The sequence below is a fragment of the Schistocerca americana genome, chromosome 5 (genome assembly GCF_021461395.2).
Source record: "Schistocerca americana isolate TAMUIC-IGC-003095 chromosome 5, iqSchAmer2.1, whole genome shotgun sequence".
NCBI classification, from domain to species: Eukaryota; Metazoa; Arthropoda; class Insecta; order Orthoptera; family Acrididae; genus Schistocerca; species Schistocerca americana.
In genome coordinates, this window is record NC_060123.1 from 594,296,433 (window position 1) to 594,313,567 (window position 17,135).

General features: G+C 39.7%; 1 long non-coding RNA gene across 1 annotated transcript; it reads left to right on the plus strand.

The window, feature by feature from the left end:
- The first annotated feature begins 261 nt into the window (after window positions 1–261).
- LOC124616144 lies at window positions 262–15,136 on the plus strand. The gene is made up of 3 exons (XR_006979849.1): window positions 262–1,475; window positions 2,243–3,168; window positions 14,009–15,136. It is a non-coding gene; the product is annotated as an uncharacterized LOC124616144 (long non-coding RNA).
- Window positions 15,137–17,135: the final 1,999 nt, after the last annotated feature.

The following is a 17,135-nucleotide window of genomic DNA, read 5'->3' on the forward strand; positions in this document are numbered from 1 at the left end:
AGGAGATTGTTGAACTGAAGCTCTAACTGCATCAACATTTCCGGGGCCTGTTGCAGTCCGTGGTCGTCCAGGTGGTTTCCTTTTTAATGCGGAACCTGTCTCACGAAAGTTAGCAATCCAAGAATAAATTGTTTTCTTATCGGGAACAGGGTCCCGTCGTCCGAGCGCAAAGCGAACGCGAAAAGCACGTTGAGTATTAATAGGCGATTCGCCATTTTGAATACAATCTTCCACTACGAAGGCACGATGTTCACCAGACCACGCCATGGCGTACACTGAAAACGGCACGTAGGCAGCTACTTAACGACGCGCCCCCCACCACTCTGCTCCTTCTACTGTCCGCTGCACGTTACTTTGTAATTGGGGAGTTTTTTATGCCGGACCCTGTAGTTCAAGTAATCTACCACAAGAATGCGCTGTTCTACGCATCCAAATTGGTAGTACAAATAATGTACCACTGTACAACCTCGGTGAAACATAAGGTGGTACACAAATTGTACCACCAGACTTAAGAGTTAACATCCACATCTGACAGACATGTGTTCTGCTTTGAATACATATTCAAGAAGAAAAATGAAAAAAAATCAATGAACAGAATGCCTTATTGATTGAAAGGCAGTACACTTATCTTTAGTTCCTTGTAGCTGTAACTGTGAGAGCATGTTTTGGTATTAATTGAGGTTCTGATACACAAGAGTGGCTGAAAACAATGAGCTGCATTACAGTACAAGCCTGTACTGAATGTTTACTGCAGCTGTGATAAATATTTATCTTTTGTTCGTCCTCAACACTCCGTACATGCAAGCCCAGACTAGGCTTGAGTGAGTGACGTTACAATGACACTCTGAAGGCAGAAGTGGAACTTCTTTGCTTGTCTGCACTTGACGGAACTGTAGTACCCTTGTAGACAGAACAGAACTCGGACCGGACTCCAAAAGAACTCATACCAGACACCAGCAGAACAGGAAACACTTGTCCCACATGGTGCCTTGTAACTACGCGAGGAATGGCTTACGGCTTCTTTCTCATTGGTGCCCGATGATGATAACGCTTAGACATACAGCATCCCTGTGGCAGTGGATTGCCAATTAGCTGCAGGTGATTACCGATGATACCACTCATGTCACCTGCAACAGTGTCACAAGCCCATATGCCATGAGACACTGAGGAGAGGTAATTTAATCTATGATGCTGATGCAAGGTCTGGTCATTAGAAACATTATACTTCCATCCCCCCTCTCATTGCTGAGGAAATACGAGCCACCACTTAGATTTGAACCAACTTACCTCTGAATCAAGTGCCACCACAGAGGCATGTTTCTGTGATATTGTGGACGCCAGGGGGAGGGAAATGACTGGTTGTATTTATTACAATAATTGCGTGGCTTTTTAACATAGTTGATTTTGAGGTAGCAGAGACTACACTAAGAGGTGAGGTTATTAATGTAGATCCGGAGGGAATGTTAGGAAGGCTGGTTGGGGATAAAGAAGATGGATGTTGTTGGCATCGTGTAGCTAACAGGGCAACTGGCTGGTGCATTTCAGCTTTGCAGAGATGGTAGAGAAGTTAAAAACTAATTCTTGAAGCATTCCTGTAGACAGATGAAGATATGCTGCTGGGTAAGATTTACAGTGACAAAAGGAGGATGGTATGTCAGAAAAGGAGCTATACGGCAGATATAATTGGGAGGGACAGCATAGATTTTTGGTTTAAACATGGGGCTTCTATGCCAAATATCATCAAAGGCTTTTTATTTTCTGGGGGAAGAAAAATAAGCACAAGAGCTTTTGTTCCTTGCAGGAAAAGTGGTGAGATAAGTCTGAGAAGCTGATAACTTATGGGGTACTTGTGACAGTAGCCACACTGGATGTTGTGAAGGCGTAGGTGGTATTCAAAGTGTTTCTTGATACTGTGCATTAGGACGGGTTGAAGCATTTTACTGAAGTCAGGCTAACAGGTCTGTTGGATCAGGATGCATAGCAATGTTCACTGGATTTAAGGAGTAGGACTATTGTGGAGGACTTCTACAATAAGAAATTTTTTGAGCCATTGGTCTTCTGACTGATATGAAGCAGCTGGCTGTGAATTCCTCTCCTGTGCCAACCTTTTTGTCTCAGAGTACCAGTTGCAACTTACATCAATTATTTGCTGGATGTATTCTGCCGTCTGTCTTCCTCTACAAGTTTTGCCCTTTGCAATTCACTCTTGTACCCCAGAGGTTATTCCCTGATGTCTTAACAGATGTCGAATCATACTGCACCTTCTCCTTGTCAGTGTTTTCCATACAATCCTTTCCTCCCCGTTTCTACAGAGTGTCTCTTTGCTTCTTACCGTATCAGTCCACCTAATTTTCAACATTCTTCTGTAACACCACATCTCAAACTCTTCATTTCTCTGCTGTTCTGGTTACATCATGCATTAGCTTAACTAATTTACATTAATTTAATTTTAAAATGAGAACGCATGAGCCTTTACAATCATTTATAAGTTCTCCTAATAGATTTAAGATACGTGAAATGTTTCATTGTTACAGCCAACAACCAATACAAGCTAAATGGATTGTGGCATGGAAACACAATGCCAAATACAATTAGTGTTCTGTCATTTATTCATTTGCAACTTGCTACAGCATCCTTGAGATTAAATGCTGATCATCACAAAGCGTCTTGCAAACTTGAATGCACGCAGGGAACCTTTAAATGGCCACATTTATGGGCAAAATGGAATCTTAGCTTTGAGACTAACAGATACTGGCCCTGCAAAACTGATGGTGGTATTAAAAGATACAATCTTCTCTAAATTTTACAACATTTTTCTAGAAGTCAGCTTGGTCACTAACAAAAATGCATCCATCATCCACAATGGTTGTCTGCTCCAATTAATTTTTAAAGTTCTCTTTCCAGTGATTGCTTTCAGTTTCTACTCAAACCAAATTTTAGTAATCTTGCATGAGCAGCTGCATCATTTTGGCATCCAACAAGTGGCATGGAAAAATCATTATACATGAATTACATGTTTGTTCTCTTTTTCATGTCTCTAATCTGTGGGAGGACGTATTAATCCACAAATCTGGAGATACTGTGTACGGGTGGAAGTTGTATGTTAACCAGCAGATATCGGAGAAACCAGAGAATTATCCCAGTCCTCACACGCTGTGCTGTAAAAAGGTAAGGAACACCAATATTGCTAGCCGGCCTTTGCATTTCGGTAACTTCGCTTATTTTATGGGTGGCTCATTAAATACAAGATCTGAAAAGATTTATTTTCGTGATCGTTTTTGTATAACAATTTTCTTATAAAGCATTGCTGTATCAGAAGTAGCCAAAACAGCGTTTTGGGAAGATGGACAGTTAGCCATCCTGCTCTCTCTGTAATTTGGCATTCATCTTGTCTTTCATAATTGTAAATAATTTTTCTGCATTGTTTATGTATTTCTTTGTTATTTTTAAAAGTGTATAATTATTTGGATTTGTGCAAATAATTTTAACTTCTGTGGTTTATTGTGAGATTATAATAAAAATTGGAAAGCCTGAGAGCATGGATGCAAATCAGCAAAGACAAAACTAAATTCCAGTCGATAGCAACAATGCAGTCGAGCCGACTGAAACAGATGGCAGATTCTGATACAGAAGTATCAGAATCTGGAGCAGAAAATGTAAATGTCTTGTTTGAAGGAGTGGATGTACAATCGCAAATTTGTGAACTGTTATGCCGCTAGCACAGTCAGCTGTGCCATTATATGATTTGACTGCACGAATTACTGAGAATTTCCGCAAGTTGTCAAAGAACAATTGGACATAATCGAAAATAAACTTGATTGAATTTATTTTCAATGCTTTCTGATTCTTCATCATCTGAAAGCTTTGAAAGTAAATTCGAACAACAATCTGAAAATTCAAAACAACAAAATATTGCAATCGTGAATCATCAGTGCATAAGATTGGATACACAAAGTTCGATGCCATAGTGGAAGATTATGTACACAGATCACTAAGACATTGTACGAAGTTAAAACAGGAATCTCAAATTTGACTAAGTCATACTGCGAGATTACCGATATTGTGAATAAATTATCAGATGAAGACGCAAAAATGAAATGCAAGCAATCTGAAATTGAAACTAGACTCGAACCTCACTAATGAGGTAAATAAGTTGCCCCTAAAGAATGTGACATGACCTAACTGCTTAGGGAGAAAAACATGGTAACACATTTCAAGAATGTGTTTTCAAAAAATATACCGAAATAACGAAAAAGCTCAAATAAGGAAAACATGTTGCAGTACAAGCCGTAAGCGCAGAAGTTGTGTCCGAGCCAGGTGACTTGACACTTGACTTGTTTCGCAACCATACAACAGAACAGCCTTTACTTTGCGATTGACAAGCTGGAGTTTGGAGAAATGGGCACATCTCAAAGAAGAACAAACAGGGTACAGTCGTACAAACACACCATTTGCTTTGCTGATCGTCCTCAGTATCTTCTGTAGTAGTGACTATACTTCAGAGATAAAGAAAGAATTGGACCTGTTCTACATCCTCTCCATTAATGGCCAGCCTAGTCGTGATGGTCGAATTTATCCGCATTTCTTTGATTTTGTGAACTTTTATCTTGATGTCTGCAACTTCTGCCTCTCTCTGTAACCTGGTCAATTTCTCTTCGATGTTTTGATATCATTGTGCCATTGAGCGTATGTTGTTTGTGAAATCTAGGTCTTCGAGCCTGTCTCGCATCCCCCATTGCCCAAATCTCTTCCGTCCCCCCATCACTCTCTTCATCACATGGTCCAACACCAAAAGAAATAGTGTTGGCTAAAGAATACACCCTTGTCGTACTCTCGAATTAATTTGGAAAGGGTCTGTTAGTTTTCCATTATTTAGTACTTGGCATTCATAGTCTTCATACATTTCCTTGATGATGATGACGACAATCTTCATTGGAATGCTATATTTTGCAAGTCTATTCCACATGACTCTTAGATTGATAGAGTCGAAAGCCTTTTCAAAGTCAATGAAGGTAAGATGGAGGGTGTGTTGCAACACTGCACTTTGTTTCAGATAATTCTGAGAGTATTGATAAGATCCACACAGCGTTAATGTTTTCTAAAACCCGCCTGCTCTCTCTCTCTCTCTCTCTCTCTCTCTCTCTCTCCCCCCCCCCCCCCCCCCCTCAGTTGTGCTTCCACAGAATCCTTAATGCAGTTTAAAATGATCCCAAAAGTACCTTGCTCGGTACTGCCAATGGGGTAATGTCCCAACAGTTGTTGCAGTTAGTAACATCTCCTTTCTTGGGTATTTTCACCATAATACCTCATTTCCAATCTTTGGAAGTTTCTCCTCTCTCCATATCTTCTCTAAGAGGTTGTACAATAATTCGACAGTGGTGTCCCCATCTCGGATGTTATATTATCTGGTCCTGGTGCTTTCCCATTCTTGATCTGCTTCAACATTTGTGGGTGCATTTACACCAATGTTGGGACTAGGATCATTCTATTCATTTGTTCTTGTTCTTCTATCTCACTACCAAGGTCTCTATTTAGAACTTTGTTAAAGTGTTCCTTCCACTTTCATGACTGTTCTTCATGTGTAGTTAGTATCTCCCCTTTCTTATTCCTTACTGGTCGGTTCCTCTGGAAACTTTTCTTTGAGAGCATCTTAGTGGTATATAGTTCTTTCACATCCCCCCCCTCCCCCCCCCCCCCCCTCCACGTTGCCTGTTCTGCTCTTTCAGCCTGTTCATCTATCCGTCTTCTACGGTCTCTTCTCACACTCCTTTTCACTTCCTTATCTGCTGCTCTATAATCAGCTTGTGCGTCCTTTTGTTGCCTGGTCCTGCTCTGGTTTACTCTTCTCTTGGCCTCCTTTCCACGGGTAATCTTCCTCTAGATATGTTTGGACATCCAATCTATTCGGAAACTGGCAGTAACAAGAGGGTGATCGCTGCTTGCATCTGCTCTCCTACTATTCCGCATGTCTTTCAGGCTGCTCCTGAACTTCCTGGATTCTGCAATGTGTTCAATTTGATTTTCTGTAATATGATCTGGGTATATCCATGTTACCTTATGACATCTCCAATGAGGAAACAAGGTCCCTCCTATTACAAGGTCATGGCTTGCACAGAAGTCACTAAATCTTTCCCCATTATCGTTCATTTCAACCAAGCCATGTACCCCCCATCATTGGTTTCTCCCACTTTGGTATTTATGTCTCCTATAACAATGAGGATATCTTTCTTGATCACTTTCATTACAGTCTCTCACACTAGGTAGTAGAACTCCTCCTCCTTTTCAATCCCTTATGTCTCTTTGGGGGCATAGCAATGGATGAGCGTCATGTTTCGGACCTTCGTTTTAAATCTGGCAGTCGTGATCCTACTGGACACAGGTCTCCATTCTAGAATGCTCTTCTTTGCTGCCTTGGTCAACAATAGCCCAACTCCATCCCAGTGTTCCTCTTCCTCTCCACATCCTGAGTATAAAAACACAATTCCATCTAATGTCTGCATAACACCAAACTCTGGCCACCTCACTTCTCAATTTCAGGATTTCCCTGGCCACTTGTTTCAGCTTGCTACTCTCCCTCAAGGTTCATATATTCCAAAAGCCAATTTTCATTTTCCTTTTCATGCCAAAGGTCATCACACTCGCGAATCGTCAGTGCATAAGACTGGATACACAAAGTTCGATGCTGTAATGGAAGATTATATACACAGATCACTACGATATTGGACAAAGCTAAAACAGAAATTTCAAATTTGACTAAGATGTGGCACGAGATAACCGGTATCGTAAATAAATTATCAGATGGAGTCATAAAAATGAAACACAAACAATCTGAAACTGAAACTAGTCTTGAACCTCACTAATGAGGTAAATAAGTTGTCTTTAGGGCTGCATCAGAATGTGACATGAGCTAACTGTTCAGGGAGAAATTTCATGAATGGGTTTCCAAAAGAGATACCAAAATAACGAAAAAGGTCAAACAAGAAAAACATGCTGGGGTGCAAGCCATAAGTGCAGAAGTTGTGTCCAAGCCAGGTACTGCAGTGCGAAACTATTCGCACTGAACTTTACAAAATGTGTAAAATTTTAACAGATTTTCCCCAATGGCGCACTCAAGTAACCAACCCCAAACAACAGGTCGAAAGAGTTGTTAGTACGCCGCATGACACAATAAAGAGGTCCATGCATATGCTGCAAACATTGGAGTGTGCTGATGAACAGTCCGCACGTACAAAATTAAATAGGACCTTATGGTACAATTGCAGAATGCAGTTAAGATACCGCAGGTGCAGCACCAACATTAGCAGCCGTGCTCTTGGAAGAAAGCCATCTCAAGCATAGGCAATTTCAGGTGTTTATCAAGAAAAAAGGTTTCCACATCCAGTGATATTTATACACAGTTTTAATGGGCATATTGCTAAAGACGTGAAACGAATGTCAGAAAATTCAGATTGCTGCCTCGTACACACAGGGTGAATCCGTGGCATGGGCTGTGGCAATGGCAGAATCCTGTTTGACATTTGAACAAGCATTCTTAGACGTGCATGAATATATGATCACCAATATTTGTTTAAGACATGAAATATTCAACCCATAGGCTTACAATGCCAAGCAAGAAAGTCTTCGGAATTATTTTAAAAAGTACATTGGAAAGACACGGTATTGGGACAATCCCGTATCAGACAGAGACGCTATAGGAATTTTTAAAGACAAATTGCCTATCAATATTCAAGAAAAGATAATACACGCTCCCTGCAACAGTTTGGAAAATTTTTCGTCTGTGGTGGACTCGCTTGATTTAAATCAAGAAGACTTGAAAATAATGAACGGCAATTGTTGTGATGGCCCGCAACATAGCGCGAACTAAAACAGTGGTAGCAATCACGTTGGATACGGCAACAGTGGCATGCATATTGGTGAGCACAGGAATGACAGTGGGCATGCATGGAACCAGAAAGGTTCCGAATTTGTGCGTAGAAATAAAAAACAGTAACCACAGATATCACCCTGGGTATCAGATTAACAGACACTTGCGAAACCAAGGATACTGTGGGCAAAACCAAAATCAAAACGGGAGTCAGTTGCAGCTTAATTTTCGGGGGCCCCTCATCGGTAAATTTTTCACAGCCGCCTGCCGGTTGGCAAGACCAGCAGCATCAAGCAAGATGTAATAACCAACCAATACAAACAGCTTAGGTTACGGATAAGCAACCTCAACAACAAACTCAGACATCAAACTAAAAGCAGTCCTATTGGACACTGAATGGAATGGGGGCAAAATGAATAACGTTACTACGAATGTGATTTGTTATAATGAAGGAACTGGCATAAAGGATGAGTTATATAAAGATCCAATGTCGAGTACAGAATGTAATGAAGAGCATGTTCAGGCAGCAGTAAACACTGTACTAGGTGGAATACCAACCGCCATCATTGTAGATAGGGGGGCAAAATTAAATGTACTCGCTTTAAATTTTTTTTAATGAGACTTGTGAGACCAGAAAGGTTCCGACTTTGCCTGTGCAGAATTGTGATGTCTTGGGAGCCATTGGTGCACGGCTGCAAAGGATTAAAAAGCAGGCATAGATGGAAGTATTATTTGAAAACAGAGCTATAGAATATACGTTTTTCATCGTTAAGCTCTTGTCTACGTCTAGGAAGTAGGATGGAAAGGTTGACCTCCAGAGTGGAACATACCGAATAAATGTTGGAGGTAAGAAAAGTTGGCAAATTTTGCCAGAATCTTTAATTTAAGATTGTAGGCAGCAAGGTGTCATGGGCAGGCAATCATCTTGTTGACAATGAACATAGAAAGCTCATATATAATAAAGACGGTGATAATTTACATGATTCAAACAAGATCGACACTAAGGCATGAAATCAGAATACCTTAACAAATCAGAAAGCTCAGCTTTCTGCTGTCTGCTATTATCTTTTGTAAATGTGGATTCATAAAAGGATATGTTTACAAGATGAATGTTGTTCCATAGGACACATTTTCACATCAAACTTATTCCATTCCTTGGTCAAAAAGGGAGGCAGTTAAATAGGAAACAGAAAAGATGCTTGCATGGAATATTATAGAAACATCAATGTCACTTGTTCATTGTTAGCAATAAATAAAGCAGGTGGAGGCACGCATCTTGTTACTTGACACTCTAAACCTAAACAAAATTGTTGTACTCTTAGTACCTCTGAAGGGTCATATTTGCTGGCATGTCCAAATACAAATAAGATTCAAGGATTGTACCACCACTGCAGTCTGAAAAGATTTATCTGGTGAAGATATATGTCTACACAGTTTGAAAAACTTGCCAATAACCTGTTCTTTTATAATGATTTTGTCATGTATATATAGTGTGTGTGGGTTCTTTTTGTCTTATACCATTTTGTGTTGTTATAAATTGACAAGATACTATTATTTGTAATGTGTAAAAGGTTGTTTGTCTATGCCATGTTGACGAAGTGTGTGTCATCAGCAGAAAAGTGAAAATCTTTAATATGAAGTGTCGTAATGAAGGAATTTATTCATGTCGTGAACATTAACTTAGATGTAAGTTTTTTATTCTTATCAGATGAAAGAATTTTAAACAAACCTGGAGTTAACGGAAAAAAGTACATTTCAAACACTGAAATTCTTTCAATGTACAAAACCTAGGTGCTGTGCACAAAACAAAACCAAAGACATCTGTGAAATGTGGATTAAAAAAAAGTATGTGTGTGTATTTTTGTTTGTATATTTATTGCATTTTTCTCACGTGTGTCATGGTATCTAAGTAGAGATGAGCCACGCCTTATTCACATGAAGGATGAAATTGCGATTAGGATTTGATTCTTTGCCATGCCATGACCATTTGAGTCTTTCACGTTTTGCTGACACTTTGTCACTTAAATTTTCGTCTTGTAAATAGAGGAAATTTCCTTGTAGTAAAGTTAGGAGCCTTGTGTCACATAACAGGGGGTGCTACACAAATCTGGGTCCTCTAAAACTACTTAACCATTTGACTGCTTTTGACGAGTTTACTCGTCATTAGCACCCTGGGAGCGGCATGCAGCATGATGAGTATAGTCGCAGCTGCCGGTTTTCACCTGAGCACTGTTGACGAGTTAAGTCGCACCCGCTTGCCGGCCCCTGAGCGCTGATGACGAGTATAGGCGCGCTGATACCTGAGTGCCGATGACGAGATAACTCGGAGAGTGGACTTCTTGTCCCATGTCTCAGTAGCCTTTCGCAGTTCTGGCCGCTAGCTTGTCTGTTGTGAGCCTAGGCTTCGCACTACAGTTCACAGTTCATCGGAACTTACATCAGTGTTTTTCGTGTCCTGTATTTTACAAGGAAAAGGGCATGATGATGTGGTTGCACTGAGGAAGAAATCATGGAGGTTCTTACGAGGAGCGACAGTGAGGGTGAACTACTTGACTTTGACAAAAGTGATAGCTCTTCCACAGAGTCCGAAAGCTCTATTCATAAACCATCCACGTCAGCAGGGGTGTCAAAGCAGTCTCATGTTTCAACAAGAGATGTTAGTTGTTCTGAATCTGAACAATCAGAAAGTGATAGTGAAACGCCTATGAAGCAAGCACATCTTAGTGATATATTTGACTGGAAAGAAAATGACTTTCAGCCAATTAATCACGCATTTGATGATACGCTGACGGGACACGTGTGTCAAATAGGGAATGAGTCAAGTATTCTGTCAGTTTTCATGTTATTCTTTACACAAGAACTGATGAAATATATAGCTGACGAAACGAATCAGTTTTATTTATTCACCAAGGAGAACACTCCCGAATCAGTGCATTCTCGAATCTCAAAGTGGAAAGATACTGGATATGAAGAAATGTATTGTTTCATAGCTGTTTGTCTTCTGATGCCTGGCGTGAAAAAACTGAAAATTTGCGAATACTGGACCAGAGATGTTCTAAATACACCAATTTTTAGTGAACTCGTGTCAAGAGACCGCTTTTTGTTACTTATGAGAATGTTACATTTCAGTGACAACTTTGCCAGTACTGGAGGAGACAGATTATTCAAAATTAGGAACATTGTCAGTAAAGTTTGTACAGCTTTCCATTGTGCATTTAATCCACAACAGAAGCTCTGCATTGATGGAAGTTTGTTATTATTTAAAGGACGCTTATCTTTCAGACAATTCGTTCCATCGAAACGGAGTAGATTCGGTATAAAAACATTTGTGTTATGTGATTGTAAGACTCTGTGTCTTGGATTTCATTGTTTGTACAGGGGCATCAACAGAAACTGAGTTCCACAATTTGGGGAAAAGTGGTGATATAGTGGCTACACTTATGAAGCCCTATTTAGAACATGGACATATCCTCTATGTCGATAACTGGTACTCAAGACCAGACTTGTTTGCCTGGCTTCACAGTCATGGGACGGACGCATGTGGTACTATCCGTCAGAACAGATACAACATGCCGAAACTTCAGAAGAAACTGGAACGTGGAGATATTCAATTTTTGTGTACTGATACAATGCTTGCTATAAAGTGGTGTGACAAAAGGGAAGTGTGGATGTTGACCACTTGTAACACCACAGAAATGGTTGACACAGGAAAGATTGACAGGAATACTGGAGAAAAAATTAAGAAACCACAAAGCATTGTAGATTATAACTTGAATATGGGAGCAGTTGACCATTCTGATATGCTGCTTAGCTCTGTCGGATGTATTCGGAAGACAATGAAGTGGTATAAAAAGTTCTTTTTTCACGTTCTAGATCTGTGTGTTTTAAATTCTCATGTCCTACATAGATCACTAACAGGTCGTAAAATGACGATAGCAGAGTTTCATCTGTCACTGGTAACAGAACTTACAGAAACGTATGCGTTAGAGCGCAGAAAAGCTGGCAGAGGAAGGTGTTCTGATGATAATCCTCTAAGATTTGTGGGAAGGCATTTTCCAGACATTACAACAAGTGATCAGTCCAAGAAAAATGCGCTAATGCATAGATGCATTGTTTGCTGGAAACAAAAGTGCGTCGAGAAAGCAGGTACGAATGCAAAACTTGCAAGGTTCCATTGTGTGTCATGCCCTCTTTGAAAAATACCACACAAGACAGAATTATTAATTGCAGCATAGAACGAATACAATAATGCTATTTGAAAAAAAAGAAAAAAATTATAAAAAGGGAAAAAACAAAATAAAAATGTTTTTAACTTCGCCAGTGCCGGTCCAAAGCCCGGATCAAAAAGAAGGATGGGAAACATATTCACAAAGTGTAAAAGTAATGCCTAAATTTACAGTTCATGACTGTCTTTTTGTTAGCACATTAAATTCGCTTATACAGAAAAGTAAGAGATTTCACATCTTTTAAATGTTGGAAAATCTGACGAAATTTGTACAATAGTTTTGATTGTTGCATGTAAGTATTCAACAAAGAAACAAAATTACGCATAATCTGGTAATTACAAAGCGCAACAAATATTCGGGCTATTCAGCGATACAAACAGTAGGCCATGTGAAATTTCTTATCACACCAGAATACGAATTTCACGACGTGAAGTGAAATTGTTCTTACCGTTGCTCACAGTAAATTCCGATGTTGTAGTGCGATATGAAAGATGATCTATATGTCGCTTTCTCCTATAAACGACATAATACGATGTTCTGAACAACAAAAATAACGTACAGTAATCTATAATCTATGGCTTATTTTATTCGTTCTTGAGTTAGTACGGTTAGGAACGCATAAATAAATGCAGACATTATAAACGGGTATCCAAGAAAGAACAATAAACTACTGATGTAAAGCTAACAAATCACGTTGCTTTCGGCATAATCTACAAAAATAGTGCAAGGAAACTACAGGCAAGATATCATTCTTGGTGACGGAAAATAGTTTTACCAGACAGTTTGATTCTGTAGTAATTCACCTGCAGGGGAACTACGTAGTGAGACCATTTGCGAGTATTCTGTATCAGCTGTGAGAGGACACAATATTTTGCGTGGAGTCGCAGTCACTGCAGAAATATTCAGCACAGTGCGGCTGGGGCAGCGAGGGGTGCTCCGCCCCAAGCGGCAGCTCGAGGGTCAGGCACATTAGCGCAGGTATACGGATGACAGTGCAGGCCACAGTGCCTCAGCGTGCCAAGCAGATCATGCGCCTCCAGCAGTCAAAGGGTTAAATGTATAAGACAGTGGGCCAAGGAAACGTATCTGACCATAGCATCGTACAGAGGAGAACATGAATATGTTAAAACCAGGGCAAACAAACTGATACAATTTTACAGTTTGCAATACTTGTATTTCATGACACAAAGTAATGCAGGGAAAAGACTAAATTGTATGGACTAAATACTCATGAAAAATGCACCTTTGGAGTTCGGTAGCAAATCGTCACATTTAGTGTCTCTGAGAATCTCTTCTGAAGTGAAACAAGCACGAGGCTAGTCGAAACAGTGGAGCACTCATCTTACCAATATGTGACATGAAGAGAGACATGATCAAATAGTAAACACAGTATCCTGGTATTGACTGGATGCTACACAACAGGGACACAGTTCATAACACACTCATATGTATGTGAATATATTGCTTCCATAACTGTTCACCGGTCAATTCTGCTGCCGACAACACTGTGGAGTGCTTCAGAGACTAATGTTAGCATGTGGTGTTGAGTGCGTGTTTTACATTTAAAACTGTTACCGTGCATCAGTGACTAAATGAATACTTAACAAGACACACTTGTATGCGTTATAAATATTAGATTAGTGCTATGTATGGACTGTAAACAGAAAACTCTGATAGCAGTGAACAGATATACTTTGGTTCCTGCTATGTGGCTTAACTAGCCATGAAACCTTGCCTGACCAACTTTCCAGAACTCAAGTTTGTGTAAACTTCTAAATAGCAATCCATAACCTTACTTCGAGTGCACTTTGCACAGAGAAACCATCAGTCAGTGATTACAGTGTGTGCAGCTTAGTGTTTTGCAGCAACTATCAAACAACTGAAACTGCTATTTTTATCTTTTCAACAAACATTCTAGGACACTGGTGAATGAGTTGGCGACACTTCAGCTGCTCGTTCCTCGCCAATGCTGCCATGTGGGTCAGATGTCACAGTAAGCTGACAGCTAAGCCAGTCATTTGCTAGCAAGATACAGATGTAAACATTCCATCAGAAGTGGATGGGGGCACTTCCCTCATCTTAAGAACATGCCCACATCTGGGGTTGCGGAGTGGCAAAACACAACAGCAAACCTTTATAATTTCGTGTACCAATGGAACAATGAGTCTACATAGCATAATACAAATGCATACCATCGAAATTCTCCAGCTCTACATATACAACCAACAATCTTCAAGACATCTAATGAGGACAAGAAGTGTACATAACGTTGTTGAAAATGAAAACCATTGAAATCTAAACAAACAACAAAAAGCTGTGAAATATACCAGTTCATGTAATACCTTAGTCATTCTACCATAAATCCAATGTAATCTGATTGACTACATTCCGATTTGTATAACTAATTTACTGTTTCATTTACTTATTTATGTGCATATGTAAATGAAATTTTAATTGACATTCATGGGAATGTATTGAAACAACAGTTTGTGTACAAACAATTTTAAATGAACAATTGCACATCGAAAAATATTTCATTTTTAACTGTACTGAAAGGAATATAAACACTGAAGGCAATTTATAAATGAAATAGCTACAAGCCTTTGTGGGGGAATTAAACATTACATGGACAGACTCATTTTTACTTAAATGTAACATAGCAAAAATGCCAGAAAGCACAAAAATGTGCACTAATCTAATTTTTTTGCTATAAATAACTTCATGCCTAAATAACTTACAATTACATTCCACAAAATTAATGTACATAATTTCATAAATAACATTTCAAAGATATAGTGGCAGTTGGCCTGTGGCTGACTGCAATCAATTATAATTGTTTTTTTTTTTGTTTTAAAAAGTAAGCGAAGAGCATTCCTGCTTGGATCTCTTTCTCACTTCTCTGTTAGCCGCTGCACTGATAGGACACACTATAGCTGCGTTCCTTGCTTATTGGTAACTAACCTTTCTTTTGTGTAGACAAATCGTATGCAAGTGCCATGTATTAGCTTTATAACCATTTATTATTAAATTAATGTATATTAGTTAAGTCCCACGAGTTCTCATTTTAACAATCCTCCTAATGGATGCATGAAATGTTTTATTGTTACAGTCAGCGGCCAATATGAGCTTAATGGATTGTGGCATGGAAACGCAATGGCCGAATACAACTAGTATTAAGCCATTTATTCATTTGCAACTTGCTACAGCGTCCCTGAGATTAACTGCTGATCATCATGAAGCATTTTGCGAACTTGAATACAATTGTGGAACCTTAAATGTTCTGGCCACAGTCTCCAAGCTACAATTCCATTTCACTTGTAAATAACAGATACCCGCCCCACAAAACTGATGGTGGTATTAAAAGACGTAATCTTCTCTAAATTTTACAACATTTTTCTGGAAGTCAGTTTGGTCATTAACAAAAATGTATCCACCATCAACAGTGGCTCCAGTTAATTCTAAGTTTTCTTTCCAGTAATTAATTTCAATTTTTACTAAATACCAAAATTTTAGTAATCGTGTGAGCAGACGCATCACTATATGAGGTGTCTAATGGTGTGGAAGGAGGATAGGTGGAGCCAACAGGATTGACGTAAAAGGACTGTAATGCTGGAGGGGAGTGTGGGTAAATGTGGATTGAGACAGTTATCCTGAAGGGTGGATGTAGTGAGGTATTGTGAAAGTTAGTTGGGTAGCATTCAAAGTAGGCTTGGACGAATCTCAGCAGTCCATCCAAGTGGTGTGGGAGATTTATTGCATGAATTGTACGAGGGGTTGGATGGGAAGGGTTGAGTATGTTGGATATGATGCAGGGGATTGTTGGGAGGCTGGCTATCACTTCAAATTGGTTTGAGGATAGGTACAGTGATGCACCCAAGGAGGTTGGGTTAGGCAAGGCAAGTATGATGTGTCGGATAGTGTTGATGTCAATTTGTTAACAGCCTGCAAGATTTCGATGACTTATGTTAACACTCCCAACTTGAAAGCATCACCCAAGTTTGGCAGGGCAGCAGCTGTGGACATTATGATTTATCATAATAATGTAGGTAAAGGTGGTGGAGGCTATGTGGATGAAGATGTCATAGGGCCAGCTGTTGGTAGTTGCACAGATTAGTGTTGGATTCTTCAATTAAATTGTTAGGATGAGGTGCTGGAATCAGGATGTCTCACATGTGGCCAGTGGCAACCCCATGTGATGGTATGTTGTCGGACTTATCTGTGCTTTGTGGAGTGTAGAGTGACAATGGGAATATGTAATGTGATTTTAATGATTTTCATTAAGCCATGAACATAGTATTGAGATAACATGTGGGTAATGAAGATCTTACTGGAGCTGACAGAACAGACGTACGGATTGCATATTACGCTGCTGGTGTGTTTTGATGTCCTATTTGAGGAAATAGGATTAGGTATAGGTTTTAAACTAATGTTTTGGGACAGCTGAAGACAAAGTACATCTACATCAAAACTCCACAAGCTACCATACGGTGTGTGGCAGAGGGTACCTTGTACCACTACTACTCGTTTCCTTTCCTGTTCCACTTGCAAATAGTGCGAGGGAAAAATGACTGCCTCCATATGAGCCTTAATTTCTCTTGTCTTATCTTTGCGATCCTTACATGCAATGTATCTTGGTGGCAGTAGAATTGTTCAGCAGTCAGCTTCAATGCCAGTTCTCTAAATTTTCTCAACAGAGTTTCTCGAAAAGAACCTCACCTTCCCTCCAGGGATTCCCATGTGAGGTCCCAAAGCATCTCCGTAACACTTACATGTTGTTTGAACCTACCAATAACAAATCTAGTAGCCTGCCTCTCAATTGCTTCAGTGTCTTCTTTTAATTCGAGCTGGTACGGATCCCAAACACTCGAGCAGTACTCAAGAATAGGTTACACCAGCATCATGTATGCGGTCTCCTTTAAAGGTGTACCTCTCTTTCCCAAAATTCTCCCAATAAACCAAAGTCGACCGTTCACCTTCCCTACCACAGTTCTAACATGCTCGTTCCATCTCATATCGCTTTGCAGCATTACGCTGAAATATTTAAA